General features: G+C 37.4%; 1 long non-coding RNA gene across 1 annotated transcript; it reads left to right on the plus strand.

The window, feature by feature from the left end:
- Positions 1-6,359: 6,359 nt before the first annotated feature.
- LOC131224357 (uncharacterized) lies at positions 6,360-7,905 on the plus strand. Its single transcript, XR_009160849.1, has 4 exons — positions 6,360-6,494; positions 6,598-6,718; positions 6,849-7,556; positions 7,750-7,905. It is a non-coding gene; the product is annotated as an uncharacterized LOC131224357 (long non-coding RNA).
- The last annotated feature ends 8,878 nt before the right edge of the window (positions 7,906-16,783 follow it).

Genomic DNA, 16,783 nt, shown 5'->3' on the forward strand with positions numbered 1-16,783 from the left:
TAGCAAGAGCCTATAGTGGTACCTATAATGGGAAGTCTAGGCACATAAGTTTGCGACATGACTATGTAAGACAATTGTTTCAAGATGAAATCATTGCGATGTCATATGTAAAGTCAAGTAATAACTTGGCTGATCCTTTTACTAAACCTCTAACGAGAGAGGTAGTAAGGACAACATCTAAAAGGATGGGGTTGAAACTCTTTACTTAAAGTTTCACCAGTGAAAGAAACCCAACCCTAAATTAGAAAATTTCTAAATATTGGGCTTAATGGGTAACAATAATTCACTGATAAGTGAAAAGTTTCAGCACTAAATAAATTGTTTACCTCATCCAGGATGATAGTGCTGGCCGTTATAAAGAGGGATGAGTATTGAACTCTTAATGAAATCCAGTCAAATAGGACAAGTGTTTTAAATGGAAACACTGGAAGGATTTCACCTATGTGAATGTAGAAGTAGTGCCGCTTCTCATGAGACTTAGAGTTATCTCGGGATCGTTCATGAAACAGGATAAGCACATGGCCATTAAAAGTGCTAAGCGAGATTATAAAGGAACACCTAATGCATAAGCTATTATGTGTGTAGTATTTTCAGTTATATCATAAAGGAATAACTGGTTCAATGCTGCGGCAACAAGAAATTTTGAAATAACTTTAAAATGCTTACATTAAGGAAAGATTCAAATCGCAAGATATCTTTCTTTATGCATAATAACTGTTATTTTTCCGGCAGAGTTTTCATTATTTTAAAAAACCAGTGGGGGATTGTTGAAAATCAGTGGTTTAAAAAAATTTTAAAAAAAAAATGAAAATTCAAATTTTTCAAAATTTTGGGATTTTCCCGCCAAAATACTTTTTTGAATTTTTAAATTAAAAAGTACAGTGTGTGTGCTTTGTCCCACATCGAAAATGCAAAGAATAGTTTTGTGGTTTATATGAGATGTTGAGAAGGGTATTCTTACTTGGAGCTTTTTGGAGGAAATGAAACACAGGTTTCGCACTGGAACGTACGCACGCACGCACGCGCGCGGGCGCTCGCGCTCGGGCTTGGGCTCAGGCCCGGGCGTGGGCGAGGGCGTGGGCAGTGAGGCAGTGTGGCTGTAGTGGCGCTAGATGGCGCACTTCGCACGTGCGCATCGTGTCGCAGAGTGGTCGCTCCCTCGCGACCTTACGTGAACCAGCGCGAGTCGGTGCGATCGCGGTGCGATGGGTCTGGTCAGGGCCTTAGGGCGGTGTGGATCTGAAATGTTGGAAATGAGCCTGGGTTTTATAGGTGACTGAGAACGGTTGGATCTTAAATCCAAAACGTCCAGCCGTTTCTTAAACGGATGGCTACCTTAAAAGCCACAACGGTCCGAAAACGGATGGGCCAGGATGATCCAACGGTCAGATCTACAGATCTAATGACCAGAAACGTCTGGGATTAATGGACAATGGCCAGAAACGTTTTTCAAACGTTCTGGACCGTTGAATACCACACTGCAACAGGTCTAAACCTGAGGCCTATATAAACTGGACCATTCCAGTCCGATTTCATCATCTCAACACACCATCTCTCCCATCAAATCAGATATAGTCCATAGCTTCATCTTAAAATACTGTTATCATCTCCATTGTCTAAGTCTGCCAGAATAAATCTACTGCGTTAAATTGTTCCATAGTTGACCTATCGTGATTGCTGCACACTGGATCCAGATAAGGCTTGTCTTATCCTGGAAGCAATTCGCCTGTAACCCATCAGCAGTTGATAAGGGGGCGAATCACGCTTTAAGGACAACGTATTTTATACGTGATTCAGCCTAGTAATAATCTTTATTTTTTCTATTTTATTTTTCGGTGTATCCAAAAGAAACTTTTCTAATAGATACAACAAAGGTCCACATTCCAATTTAGAAACATCTGTGGCATGGTCTCTCACGGTGGTGTCCCAAAAGACCAAGGGTCTGATCACTAAAATGTGGGCCCTGCTTGTTGTAAATCATGGTCTAATTCATTGTCATTCCTGGGTCCTTTAATTCTCTTTTCCACAGGATCAAAGGCTTCAAGATGTTTTGGGCCATTTCCAGAAGGATTTTGAGAGAGAGATTTCTACAGAGAATCTGGGTATGTGTGAGAATTCCACCTCAAAATATATAGTAAATCCAAGCAGAGCTAGGATTGGTAAATTGCCACTCATCACCAGACTAATGGCTGTATCCATCTTGTGGGACGTGGCCCAAAGTTGGACAAAAAAATTCATTGTTAAGGAAATACAAATGTTCAGTTTCTGGTGTTTAAACTGATAGTGAAGTAAAAAGACATTGACTGGAATGCAGGGATTTTGAAATCAGTGTGGTTTTTATACTTCCAACAATCCAACGTAGCACCTGCCAAATAGAAGGTCCAGATTCACTGAATGTACAGCCATTTGTGTGGTTGTGAATGGCAATTGACCTAGTCCAATTCAACAAGATAATCTCCAATGCGCTTCATTTGTTTTTGGAAAATTCCATTTCCATGTGCATTTGTCTTAATGTTGTGTTTTCTCCATTCTGTAGTAGAATTTTATAAACATTATGTTTCGTAATGTTTGAAACAGAAGATGCATTACATCGGTACTTGAAATTTCTTGGTTTTCTTTAATTACTTGTTAGAAGAAGTAGCTTAACTGTGTATTTTGATGGGTTTCTTTCGGCGGCTCTTAAGGACTCAAATTTTACAATTTAGATTGTATCAATGAATATATTTGTTGTGGGTGTGTTTGTATTACAATTGAATTGAATTGTAGGTATTAGTCTAGCATCCCGCTGTCGAGATTTTGTAAATCCACTGGCATCTGTGCACATGAAAATTTTAATGATATAATTGCCATGATATTGAATTTTCAAAAAATTAACCCAATATTAACATGAAAATTATTTGTAAATTTAACTATTCATTATTTAATTATATATTAAAAAATTAAAATTATTTACTAACTAATAATAAATATTTGTATTTTAAATTTTTTGTGAGATTTTTACAATATTGTCCCGAGATAAACTTCTAATTTTGGAAATCTCTTGTGAAATTTCTGAGAATGAGATTTGTCACTATGGTCCAACAATTGAATGTCCCTAACATTAGAATCAAGGATCTGGGCTCCAAATTGCATTTATGCTATTTTCAAGCTGTACTTGAAAGAAATGTTACTACAATTTGTGGCCTACTTCCTCATTTCAAACTCTATGACATATCATTGGCTTCTGTGCTTTCCCCTTTACTAAAGTGGAACTTCACAATCTAGTTTGCTTGTGCATCCAAACGCAGCATGGTTTTGGTCTCCGTAGGACCTTTGTTTATTTGATGTTGACATGAAATCTTATATAAGTCCAACACCGTTAGAATGCACTGATAAGCCATACAAATTGCCATGCAATTTGTGGCAAACAACTAAAATGCTACACTAGGAATGTAATTTGCTTGTTTACATAATCAAAGAATTAAAAAGAAGTAAACTATTAACTCCAAAGTAGTAAAATTATAGAATGCCACAATTTGATCATGTAAACACAGCCTAGGAATAGATCAGACAATGTGTCATACGCTGTTATGTCCATCATTTTAAAAGTCAGTGACTTATCTTTTTTAAAAATAAAAATTGGTGACTCAACTCCAAACTCAGCTGAGTCAACTTGTTAATATTTCAAGTTGAGTCACAATGAAACACTCTCCTCTATGTGACTCGGTCTTGACTCAGAATCATTAAGTTAGCTTTCGTAGTGAGAAGTTAGAATTTAAAATAGAGAAGATGATTTGAACTTGTGACCTCTACTAGTAGAGACACCGTCTCTATCCAATAGAAAACAATGAAGGCATTTGATCTCAATAGCTATTTTTCATAACCTTTAAAACTTAACTATGTGAATATTTATCACACCAATAAATATATTTAATGTAATTATTAAATACCTAGTCGAGTCAATTAAAGAATTGATCGAGTCTTTGAGTTGACCTGACCTAGCTAGATATGGGGTTGAATCCAGTTTTTGAGTTCTTGAACAATGGTAATGTTACCTCTAATTTATGCTATAAAATTTAAAATGATACCTTAGAAAAATCATAACCTTCAAAAACTGGATTGTCTGTTGGAAATATGGCTTGTTAAGAAACAAGTCTAACAAAGTAACAATGCAATAGAATCAAAATACGGACAATGACAAGAACATCCAAAAGTAATTTGGTGTTCTTACCTTATAAATCTATTGATTTTTCACGAGCTTCATTTTGGAATCTTACAAGAGCGGAAAATTACCTAAAGATTTGGCGCCTCTTTCATTGAATTAACCTTAAGGAAAACGGTTCCCCGCTAGTCTCATTTGAAGTCATAAATTACTAGCCAAGATTCATGCGACAAGGGGTAAGAACAGTTTTGTGGTTGACGATCTTGCTATCCCAAGGAGCATAAGTTCATGGTAGATACATATTCTGAATGGGCATGCCTATAGCACACCGATGTTTTGATTCCATAAATAAGGAAGAATGATTGGTTATTTATCTTCAAGATTAACATGGTAAAAGTGTAGAATGAAACTACATCTTAATGAGGTTTGTTTTAGGAGTGAAGTGGAGGAAGTGAATGCAAGTTTATAGGATATGTTTTTTCTCTGTGCTCATAAATTGTTCTCTAAAAGGCTTTTTTAAAGATTTCGAGGGCTTTGCCCTTGTCCTCTTTCTTGTACATTATGGTAGTAGAGGCTCTTAGGCGACTAATTATCAAACCTAACTAAAAGAGGGCATTTTAGGTGGAAATTTGGGATTCAGGCTACAACGTCTCTAAACTTACGCAACTCAAGGAAGAGTAGTTGATGCTTAAACAAAAACTAAAGCATTCCAAACTCACAGTGAATTAACAATGTATTTCTCTTTTTTGTCTTTGATCCTACATAGATGCCTTAAAGCACTTTTTGTGTTTTGATTTACAGTAGATTGGTATTCAAGGAGAGTGGTCTTGGTTTGTAGCTCCTTTGTTATAGGGCTGTCAACAGGTTGGGATCGGGCTAGGACAAGCTCTGGCCAACCCTATTTGGGAATGAAACAAAGGTCCAAGCCTAGCCCAAGCCTGAATCTTGGTACAACAACAGACCTAGGCTTGGCCCAAGTTAAAAAATTTAGGCCTAAGCTGAAGCCCACCAAGGCCTCAGTACAGAAATATTTCAAGCGGAATCATTGTGCGGTCATGGAGGACTAAGTCAATAGAATGTTGATTGGAATCGTTGATCTGATGGGCTTACTACAGTAGAGTATTTCTCAATGAAATTATTATAGAAATAGGCCTGCAATCAATGATTGTTGCCAAATCTTCAATTTAAGTAAGAATTGTTGAACTATCATGATTTTATGTTGCTCTTGTTGATGTCCCTGATGTCTTGATTCTTGAATCTTCGTTTATATACTGCATAGTATTATGTTATATTAAGCTTTCTTTCGTTTGTTATTAAAGCTCGAGATTTACTTGTGAAATATTAGACATATTGATAAACTAGGGATTTTTTTTTTTATAATGCATGTATGTTATTATTTTTGTGTGCATGTATTTATGTTTCTCAAAAAGAAAGGTTTAAGATAAGAATATATTGGAATCTTTTATCAGGGCTGCCTTCAGATTTTCATATTCACTACCCTTATGACCACTTGATTACATTTATGATAACAATGCATAAAGTTTATGTCCCATCCCCTTCATCAGGCTGAGGTTTCATAATATTTTTTAACTGTTTATATGTAATTGTGCATCTTATTGTTGACTCACTGACTTCTTTGATACCAGGGCCAAAATTTGGTCAGTATGGATCATTTTTACCAATGCTTCTAAGGAATCCTCTTACACAATCACAGCCAAAGAGTCTTGCGAGTGTACAGAGTAGCAATATCCCCAAATTGCTTAAGAAATTTGAGGTAATTTATTTTCGGAAATGTGCTAATATGTTTTTAACGTAAATAGGATGGCAACGAAATGTGGATGTCAATGTATAAAATTTTATTATATTATTGATTGTATCTAATGCTTTCATGATTTTCAACTATGGGCTCGAGCACTACAAACAATACTCTCCCTATACATGAAAAAAAGAGTCTGAAAATCTGCCTTAAAATTGGCGTTGGCAAAGCACCCGAAAGGCATTCTGCAAGTTATAGAATGGATTTTAAGAATTGTCCATCATCTTCAATTGAGAGTATCCTGGAAAATAAAGATGAAAACTATGAACCGCCGCCCTCTTCAATAGTGCAGGTGTGTCTTTTACTTTGGATTGTTCACCTTCTATTAATTGAGAGCTCTTAATGAATTCATCATTCGAATATACCTTTGATTACTTTGTGTTTTATTGTTTGCAGCAGGCCAATGCGTTGTCAGTAATTCCTGCGAATACTTCACTTTCTCCCGCTTCCGATTCTCTGTGCTTAGAAGAAAAGGACAATCCTTCCACAAGGAGTAGTAAGACAAGAATTGATTATGGTGAAACAGAATTACAGAAGGTAAATATATGCTTAATGAATAGAATGGAAGTAGAAATACAAAATTTCACTCCATAAATAAATTGGCATTCTATAAGAATATGATTTTGATGATGTGCTGCAGCCTACTCAAGATTCGAAGAGAATTGGGCCATCACCTGCATTTGAAGGTGACTCATTTATTCTAGAAAAAGATGTGCACAAGCAGTATGTGAAGCTGAAATTGTCAAAGCATTGTCATAAAGGTTAGTTTTTTTCTGAATATATTTAATTTGCTGCGTTCTTATGGTCTACACTTCTTTTCATGTTAGCATTATACTCTTTTCTTCTCTTTTGTTAACCATGTTAAATTAATGATTGCACATTTGATAACAGGGCATAAGAAGTGTAACTTGCAAGACTGCTCCAACATTACAAAGAAAAGGAAGGAATGCTCTACAAGTGTAGGTGAAAGCAATTTGAATGAGAATACAAGAGGAAATAATGGCGTCTTCTCAAGTGCCGGATCATCAACAAAGTGATTTGGTAAGATGCAAGGCAAGTCCAACGTTACAAAAAGGAGGAAGGAATGCTCTGCACGTGCAGGTGAAAGCAGTTTGAATGAGAATCCAACAGAAAAAGGTGGTGTCTTATCAAGTGCTCAGCTGTTTGGTGAGTTGAATATGGATAGGGTGTAAAAGTGTTTTTAGGTAAATTAAGATTTGAATTGAACATGAATTAACGAACATTTCACTCCTTTCAGGAAGTCGAAGACACCCAATTCAGCTTGCTGAGGATACCTTGAAAGAAGCTATTGATTTGAAACATTCAACTAACCATTTAAAGGTAGCTACACTAAAGAGGACTTATATGATCCTCAACTTGAGGATATGCATTGTATCATCAAGTCCTCAATTCATAAAAGCATGTTTGGTGATCTGTGCCATTAGTCTGATGGGATCCACAGTGTATGGGCCATGGCTCATGAATGTCCTTGATGACATCCCTACTTTTAGTTGGCAATGGGCAAATAGACATAGAAAAGAAACACAATAATAGTTCTCCTTCTACTCAAAAGGTGCCAGAGAATTTGAAGCATGGTTGGTCAGCTCCACCCATCGTGTGGCCTATCAGATCAACAGTTTGGATCACTGAATGATGGGCCTCACTTGTACAAAACTGAAGATAATCATCCTTGTGTCAAGAATCATAAAATTTCTATTGACTACGTTTGGATTTTAAGTCGTTTTACCCCTCTAGAGTTCTTGACTTTTTTACTTTTTGGTCTAATGTGCAGAGTGGAGAATCGGAAGTTGAAGTTAGTGGCATATATCTTCATGCAACTTTAAAATTTCTACTTGCTGCATCAATGTTCGAGGCTTGCGACACGGGAAGCGCATCATTGGGTGAAAAAACTCAGTCAACTGAGATCTATATCGACACATCAAAGATCTTGAAGTAAGTTCTATGCCATTTTGAGATGGTTGATTCATCATTCATAAAGATAGCTAGGCTGCTGCTATGTGCATTTTCCACTTGCGCTGGCCCAGATTTTGAAATAGTCAAGCTAGGTAATTCAAAATTTTGATTTTGCTCGGCCCAAGCCCAGCCCATTGACAACCCTACTTTGTACCACTTCTTAAACAATGTTGACTCATCAACCATACACAAGACATAAATGCACATCAGCAGGGGTCTACAATTTGATTAGTTTGGACTGACATGCATGGATCTGAAGTTAATGGTGGACCATTTTAGAAATGAAGGAAAATTCATATATCAGTCATTACATTCAAGAGAAAATCACATTCACGTTTGTCATGGAAAGGCTGAATGCAGAAAATCCAGTCTTTTTTTTTTAATGCAATTGCAAAATCATGCAGAAATATGAATTGCAATTTCCAATAATATTTTAATGTATGCTCCGATTTTACCATTTGAGATGTTAACAAAGTAGATTCATTCTAGAATGGACATCACGGCCTAGTAATTTGCGCGCACATTTGAAATCCAATAGACAAGGTTTCTGATGTAATCTGGTTTTTGGATTAATGAGAATTTTGTTTCCCGAAGGAAAAAATGAAGTAAATGCACCACACAAGAATATTTGAATGGAGAGAGATAAGCAAACTTACGGAACTTGGAATCTTTGCACTACGGCCAATTAAACAAGAACTTGGAAAACTATAGTGCCTTCCACATCCTAATCCTACTCTTTTTAGAATCCCAAAATCATTAGAGAATCAACAAAATTAACAGGTATAAGTAGTTCTAGAATTTTAGCCCCAAAATCAACTGCAACAGTCCAAAAATTCAGCACATGGTGGAACATACTGTGGGCCTTGGTCGTTCAACATTCCCCTTTGTGTTCAACGAATACTTCACCCAAGTAATAGACATCAGCATCTAACTTATTTCAACTCGTCCCCATAATCAGCATGTAATGCATCCAAGCCAAAATGATCAAGAGGCCCAAAGTCGTTCTCTCTTTCTGCCCAATTCTATGACCAGGCCGATTCAAGGTTTCAGGTTGCAAATTTTACCAGATTAGGCCTACCCATTCGTGAGTTATGTTTTGTTGTTAACAGAAAAACCAGGGTCTGAGCAATGGGAGTTGTGATATGATGTTGACAAAATTACATCTCTCACATCTTGAATAAACATTTGTTATCTGGAATTCTCTTCCCTTAGCTCAGTCTTATCAGCTTCATAGTTTAAAATTTTGAAAGCCCGACTCAATTCCAATGTTCATTCGGGTTGAGTCAGCTTGAAGACTCGACCCGACTTGACTTGATAGTTAATAACTATATATTGAAAACGGTAGGTATGGCAGGAATTATTAAAATTACTCAGTCTATTTTATGATTATAAATAAGAAAATGAGAAATGCTTTGGTGTTCTCAAACCGCCCTATTAGTGCTCCTAGTTGCATTGGTACACTTGGACAGTCCAGCTGATCCATCTGAACTGTATATTAGGTTCAGACATAATTTTATGGATTACCATGCAAAAACCTTATCCCCCCCCCCCCCCCCCCCCCAAAAAAAAAAAAAGGCACCATGCAAAAATCATACTGATCTGATGATCTATTTCATCCTTGATTTGGCCTTATTTTCTTTAGCCATCCTTTTTCCATGCTATGGATGGGATTGTCTAACAGTCTGTGATTCTTTAGAATCATAAGCAATCCATGATGGGTCCTAACAAATAAATGGATCAAATGTTTGATTGGACTTATTTTGTGTAAACAATCTTGACCATGCAAATTAAAGGCCATTGACCAACGGTTAATGTTTGTTGGGTTGGAGCAATGTTTGCTTGTAGTCCATGACATGTGTTTTGACATAATGAACAGTCTGGATCAATGAATTGGACTGTGCAAATGTCACAATGCAACTAGGACCACTATAACTTATAGTGTCCTGAGAGCACTAGATCATTTCTCAATGAAAATAAGCAAGCAATTAGCTAGCTTGGTTGTTGATTGATTTAGCTCTTTATAAAATGTCTTGGGTTTGAATCCTGCCCATGTTCCCACCACACCACCCACCCCCCCCCCCCCCTCATTTAATTAACAAGAGGCCTGACAAAGCAAGTGACTCGGCTTGAGTTAGAGCAAGTTGCATTGAGTTGACTGAGTTAGGGACTCTGTGTGAATTCTCTCCAAGTTGAATCGTCTTGGATCATAATCTGACTGAGTCGAGTTGACTCAGCTGAGTTTCAAGTCGAGTCAGCAAGTTTTAAAACTATGCTCAGCTTTATAAAATTTCATTATCTTTTTTTTTTTTAATTATTTTAAAGAGTATGATTCACCAGTTTTCTAGAGCATATCGATATAATTTCTCATGTGCAAATTTTTTTTAATGTGTTATGCCTACTTCCAAATATCTAGAGTTTTTGGACATTTGTGTCATGCACCAAATCGAGTATCAAAAAAGGATGTATGTGATTGAATTTCATATTTACAGTTTACTGTTCCATACACAGGAAATGCACCATTTCATTTGAGCGTGATGGGGACATTGCTGCCGCCACTCTTGCGTACAAATGCATGGAGGTAGCATATATGAGAGTAATATTCTCTATGAGACAGTCACAAATTACAGGCATCTCTTCATGGTCATCCATTCGGTAATCAAACTATCTCCTCTTGTTCTGTTATTTGGAAAATTTTCCGTTCATTTGTATCGTTCTTGTTGATTTGCAAACTTTTCTACCCTTTTGAGAAGAGATTTAAAATTTAAAGAGTCCTTGGATCCATCTCCTGACCATGTCCCAGATATCCAACCCATTCATCAGGTGGGCCCACTATGTTTGTTCCCTGACCAAGGAATTGATAAATATGTTGTTGAGAGGAGCTATTATCTTATTCTGAATGCAGGCCACTAAATGATGTATCGTACACTTGATTCCTTCTGTATGCATTTGGCTGACGTTATGAGAGGACAGAGCTGATTTTGGCAAAGGCACATGGTGTTACTCAACTGATTGATGGCCCAGTTTACCCACATTTGCGAATTGTGATGGTTATGTGTTCCTCAATTAATCTTACTCACAAAGGAGCCTGCTCTGGCAGGGCTCTTTCTGTATTGATGCAGGGTGTAGAACCTGTGAAAGATAATAGTAAAACCTAGCTAAGGGAAACCTGACCACCATCCAACCATGGAAAGCTGGTGGAAGTGTGGAACCTGCTTCAAACCTTGTCTGATTTTATCCAGTGGGTCGTTCAATCACCAGGAGTCACACTCTTGATGAACAATTTTGAAACACCCCATGTGAACTTTCCTATGGGTTAATCTCATTACCATCCAATGAATGGGAAGTGGGTCCCACCTGCTTTGAATTGTTAAGAGATGATTGGGCCGAGTCGGCCCACTTCCCAATGATAAGTTTCACCTAGTGTGAAATTTCTTTCTCATATATTCGACGCAGATTCAATGAAGTTATTTTGAGAAACATTCTATGTTGCTTTATTCTTTCAGGCCAACAATCACCGCCATTGGCTGCTATTGATGTAACCAATGTCCATGAGGATGTTGCACCCCGTGAGTCTGAAGCGAAGGGAGTCAAGCCAGTTGCTAGCAGAGCTACCTGTAGCGGCCCGCACCTCCTTAATTATGTAAGCTGAATCTTAAATCAACTGTCGTTCCTTGTTTCCAAGTAAAATCCTAGCAAGCTACTACTGAAATGTGAAAAAAATGAACTTGGATAATTTCTGGCTACTCAAAATGCACAGATGTTAGATTTTCTCTATTTCTTTCTAAATCAGAAACTGATAATAGGATTTCTCATATATGTTTTGTAATTAGAGGAATTACAGGATTATACAGCTTGATTTGGGTGCTTGTGAGGAAAGGAATGAGCGAATTTTGAATAATGTGGCTGGATCCACTAAAAACGTTTCTACGTTAAGCACTTAAACTTTACATATAAATCATGGCGTGGGGCCCACCATGATGTTTTAATAACATTGAAGCCATCCATCATTTGTGCTTGCTATTTTATTTCCTTGGCTTCCAAAAATCAGACTGATCCAAAACTCAGACAGGCCATAACTCGACGAGCAGTTGGGATGGGGGCACCCACTATTAAGTAGCTTCCAGATTGTATGTTAGGTCCATTGTGTTCTGTATATTCCTTTTAATGCATTCAGAAAATGCATCCAACTAGGATGACATCAGGCACAACTGAGTTTTAGGCACAGCTGACATGGGCTGCAACCGGTGATTTTTAGTGGTTTTAGGCACAACTGAGTTTTGTGTGAAACTGAGTTTATGGATCCAAGGAGAAAAGTGGGGGCTCACATTATGGATGGATCGGATGTCATTAACACATATGGTGGGCTCCACACATCAATTTGCAGATTGAGCTTATCCTAGAGAAGTTTGTATTGGATCTGCCCTCTTGAATTATTGTTGTCTCCATCGATGGAACAACCTTTGCTATTGTCAATTGGGCTTCTCTATTTCTGATTTACTTCAAGAATAGCAAACACTAATAGTTGTTGGAAGCATTAGTTTGATGGGGTCCTCCCCCAAAAACCCAAGGCGTTGGTCCATCGAGGGCGGGTCCCCACAACATCAAGGTTTTTAGATCACTAAATCATGGGCTCCACTTGTACAAACTGAAAAACCATGGATATGTGTGTGTGTGTGTGTGTGTCTGTCTGTCTGTCTGTTTGTTTTAAGTATCGACGATATTGGCCATGATGTAGTGTTTTCAGTTTGTACAAGTGGATTGGAAGCTTCGATTTCGAGATTTGGAGCAGATGGGCCGAGTCGCAGAAATTTTTTTAAAAAAATTAAAAAAAAATTAAAATTAAATCCCAATTTCTCAACAATCGGTTGCAATCTTTGTGTCCAAACTTGTATGTAACCTGTTCTAGTGATTCTTCTTTTGCCTTTGAATGTATTGCTTGTGTTTCCATATGTCTTCTTACATTTATAAATTCTACCAAAAGACTTTAAATATACTTGCATCAATTCAGTTAGACAGAGCATAGATTAGGACCCCATACAAAGAAAACCTATTATGTGCAATTGTTCTTTGTAATGTTTTGATTTTTAAGTATGTATTGGTGTCTTTTTTAACAATAACTGAAGTTTCATTGAAAAAATCGACCAATTTCCTAATGTTTCCCCATATTTCCAACAACAGCAATACATTACGCGATACAACTGATATATCCCATGCGATAACCGATACGTATCCATATCCCAATGGTGTGATATGTAACACGATACGGATATTTCAAACATTGTATATACATACCTATGGGCTGCAGATATATAAAAAGTATAATGAGATATGCTCTAGTGCTCTAAAAGCACGAGAGCACCATAAGTTACAGCGTTCCTAGTTGCATTAGTTCACTTTCACAGTCCAATCAATGGATATGAACTATCCATTAAGTTAAGAACACATTTCATGGGCTACCATGCAAAAATCACACTGATCGGATGATCTAATCCATTCTTGGTTTTATTTTCTATAGCCATACTTTTTCTAATCCACGGATGGGATGGTTACGATTGCCTAACAAAAGTGATTCTTTAGAATCCATGATGGCCCTTAGCAGGTAGATGGATGACACTGTTGATTGGACCCATTTTTGGGTAAATTATTTCGACTGTCCATGTTTTGGGCCACTGTTCAAATGGTTAGTATCTGTCAGATCACTTTCATGTTTTCATGGACGCCCATGAAATATGAGTTGGACATGATGAACAGGACTAAGTGTCCGAATACAATACAACTAGGTGCACTGTAACTTATGGTGGTCTAAGAGCACTGGAACATTTCTCAAGTTTAATTCCATTGTACTTAAAACCTGTTCATGTTGCAAGATTTATCTTGAGGTGTTATATGATACTCAGGTTGCATGTGATGCTTGATAAACAGGGCGTATCATATATTAACTCAAGTAAACTGACTAAATTTTACAGCCCACTGTTGCAAAGTCACAATCCCACTATCAGATTGGTTAAACAATCCTAACCTCTGATTCATGGGATCTTTTTTTGTGGAAATAGGACTGTTGGATATCTTTCACTTCTGACCATCCATAAATGTCCATCAATCTGATAGTCAGATATGTCAAATAAGATTAAATTTTGGTTAGTGATACATCTACACTGGAACTGGATAACATAATTTATATGGTTTAATTGACTTGTATGCCACGTGTGCAAGTTCTAAGCAATTTCCAAGTGCCTGCGTATTATCTGTCACACTATGCCAGAGTATCAAAGTTTTTGTCCTTAATCTCTGTGCACTTATTAACCGTGCTCTTTTTTTACAGGCTGAATATGTGATTTCTGCGATGGACGCTTCTCAGAGATCACTAGCAGCATTGAAAGCTGCTCGGTGGAAATATGGTGTGCAAGGAATTGCAGCTGTGAAAACAGCACTTGATTTTCACTTCCATGACATGGATGGATTCATACGCCTGGTCCGTCTAGCATTAGAGGAGATCGACATCTAAACCGTCCATCACGAAGATGAAAATGGATGGGAATCTCAGCATTTCTGGAGATATTGTACAACGGCCCACATCTGTGAATCCAAAATTTGAAGGTCCAGCTATATAAGCATGTATATATGTGTATGAAAGCGACCTCAGCATTGAGTTGTTTTTCTTTTCTTTTCTTTTCTTTTCAAATACATGGCAAAAGCCTGAATACGTGTAAATTGATTTCTCAACTGTAAAGCGATTCTTTGGCATCAGTAAGAGAGACTCAATTCCAAAATGCTGCCGTTACAAATAATGTATCTATATTGTACAGCTATTCTTTATGTAAGAAATGAAATTTCAAGTTTCTCATCAGAAAACTTGAAGAGAAGTTATGTATTGGATATGTGGCTTTTATTTTTGCACAGTACTCTGTTTTAAATTCTAACAAATGGGGCTCATAGTTTGGACCTTGTGTCCCTACCTGCCAAAAACATCCTTGATAGAACCATCTTAACCTTTTGATTTTTGGGCTAGAGATAGTTAACAAAAGAAATACAACAACAGTCCCCACCCAAATGAAAGAGGTGCACTCCAGTAGTACTGGTTCCACTCTGAGCTTACTGTGGTACCAGGCAGATGAGGGGCCTATGCGATGTTTTGATTTATGGTATTAACTCAAGGTTACATTTCTTGCATGTCATGAATATTGGTCAATCTGGGAGATGCTTGGGGCATGATTTGATACCCCTATATACTTTGTGAAGATGTCGGCTTTATATCTTTAAGTTGTTGTCTTTTTACATTGTTCCCCATGATGTAGACTTCCTAGGTTTTTTATTAGGCTCATCTTGGGGATATACAATAAACATGAGAAGGTGCGCCTGATGGATGGAGTAGATGTCACAAGCACAACACATTGACCCCACAGAGCTCGGATGGTTTACTCACTACGTATGGCTGGTGTTGTAAATCATTCTGGTCCATTGAGATGTAATTTTTTAGACTGTAAGATTGGTGAATGATCAGTTTATTAAATTGGCATGACGTAAAATTCTTAGAATGATTTTGAATATATTTTTTTTCATTTCACTCTTTATATATATATATATTAGATTAGTTTTAAGGGCATTAGGGATTAATTTAGCCTCAGTGTTTATGTACCTTATAGCTAGCAAAGGATATGCACACATTACCTTACCTACAACTCTTCTGAACTCTATTTAAGAGATATCTTCATATGTAAAGATCATTATTCTAAATTAAGTAAATCCAAAGCTCAAGTGGACCGATTATAGAAAATAGTGGGGACAATGATGCCCACTGTTAAAACCTTCCTAGGGCCCACCATGATGTTTATTTGAGATCCAACCCATTGATAAGTTCACGTAGTCATGGATGAAGGGAAAACACAAATATCAGCTGATCGAAAACTTCTATGGCTCCTAAAAAGTTTTTAATGGTAGGTGTTCAATTCCCACTTCAATAGCGAGTCTTGCTATCAAAGCCGTCAGTAGCTAATCCGCGTCCATGTTGAAAAGGGTGATGCAACGTATATAGGAACTTCAACGTGGCCCACATTTAGACATTCTAAGGCCACGGAGAAGGTTGCCCTTCCAAGAGCAAGTGTGGGCAAGATACTAGCTTCATACCCTTCCAAGCACAATGTTGTAGTAGAAGTGTGCCAAGGGAAGAAGAGAACAATGGAGGTTTTGCGTTGCCCGATGAGGGTTGGGTGCAAACTAAGCCAATTTTAAGTGCCAATATCATCCATCCAATGCCCAAGAAAATGGATGGTCCTTATCGATCATACTACAAATGGTCTGATCATTGATCTAGAACATCCATCATCTTGGTCCTATCCTTCATTGGCCACCCATCTCAAGAAATCACTTTGATTGTATAATCCTAAGTTTCTAGTCAATCTTAGAAAATTGCATCCATATTGATCATGCTACAAATGTTCGATGATTGATGCACGGCATCTATCTTATGGGCCCTACCATTGATGTTCATCCTTTAGGAAAAAATTTATTTCTTTAGATGATCCTAACCTCTAATCAATTCTTAGGAAAATCTATGGTCTATTCAATTACACCGAAAATAGCCCAGACATTGATCCAGACATCCATCATGTTCATCCCACCTTTGATTACCCATTCCAATAAAAATAAAAATAAAATCACTTTGGACAAGAAACCCTATCCTTTCAATCAATGGCAAAGGAAATTGATGAGGACATTCAAGCACTATACCAAAGGAAGGCTGAGCCAATATCCTTATGGCTAGACGATCATTACATGAGGCTCAGTTGGCCCAATTCACATTCCTAGCCACGTTGAAGACCTCATGTGTATGTGCATGTATCTTTGAATACTCC

Source organism: Magnolia sinica, chromosome 13, assembly GCF_029962835.1.
Source record: "Magnolia sinica isolate HGM2019 chromosome 13, MsV1, whole genome shotgun sequence".
Taxonomy (NCBI): Eukaryota; Viridiplantae; Streptophyta; class Magnoliopsida; order Magnoliales; family Magnoliaceae; genus Magnolia; species Magnolia sinica.